Raw genomic sequence first — 929 nt, 5'->3', positions numbered from 1 at the left:
ATATATATATATATATATATATATATATAAACATGCACACACAGACACACAAATATATATACATATGTATATACATACATATACATACACACATATATACGCGCGCACACATACAGAGATATAACTTCCTATATATATACACACACACAAACATACGTACTTACATACTAACATATATACATGTATGCATGCATTCACGTATGCATGTATTTGTGTTTGTGAGTGGCGTACGGGCGTATATATATATATGTGCGTACACGTATAAATGTGTGGTATTGCTCGCATTTCCCTGTTTGCCAATATATGTACGATTGTGCTATACAAAAATAAGTATTTATATTTTAAACAAAAAAGATCATAAGATGCCATATTGTAGTGAACGCATTATTGATGTATTTTTAATATTCTAGAACTTCTAGAACATCTGACAGATGCTGACCTTACTTTAGAATGTTTGGTTGAACCCCAGCTTTCTTTATTCTTCCTGTCAACTGTATACTTTCATTTTCTGTTCATACACGAGTTAAAAACATTCATGCAAAAGATAACTAGCACTTCATGCATTCAAACACATAATGCATATAGGCACGTACGATCGCGCGCATACACACACATGTGCACATGCATATATACAAATATATACATTATATATATATATTTATATACATATAATATGCACATATATATATGTGCGTGTGTGTGTGTGTGTGTGTGTGTGAGTGTGTGCGTGTGTGCGTGTGTATGTGTGACTTGGTGTTTTTAGACACATGTGCATATGTATGTATCTCACAGGAAAACTATTGTTTTACTGTGAGAAAAGTGCTGTTGAACTGTTAAGTGAAATTTGATGATCGAAGATCGAATCCACGTCATGCCTGCATGAAACCACTACACACACACACACACACACACACACACACACACACACA

At 33.7% G+C, this 929-nt stretch overlaps 1 protein-coding gene across 2 annotated transcripts in view; it reads left to right on the top strand.

Moving 5' to 3' along the window:
- The window catches only part of LOC106876446 (uncharacterized), a 10,035-nt gene that overhangs the window by 1,286 nt on the left and 7,820 nt on the right, over positions 1-929 (top strand). The window lies entirely within an intron of this gene.

Source organism: Octopus bimaculoides, chromosome 18 (genome assembly GCF_001194135.2).
Source record: "Octopus bimaculoides isolate UCB-OBI-ISO-001 chromosome 18, ASM119413v2, whole genome shotgun sequence".
Taxonomy (NCBI): domain Eukaryota; kingdom Metazoa; phylum Mollusca; class Cephalopoda; order Octopoda; family Octopodidae; genus Octopus; species Octopus bimaculoides.
Note: the sequence above shows the minus strand (reverse complement) of the source record. Positions and strands in the feature narration are given on the sequence as shown.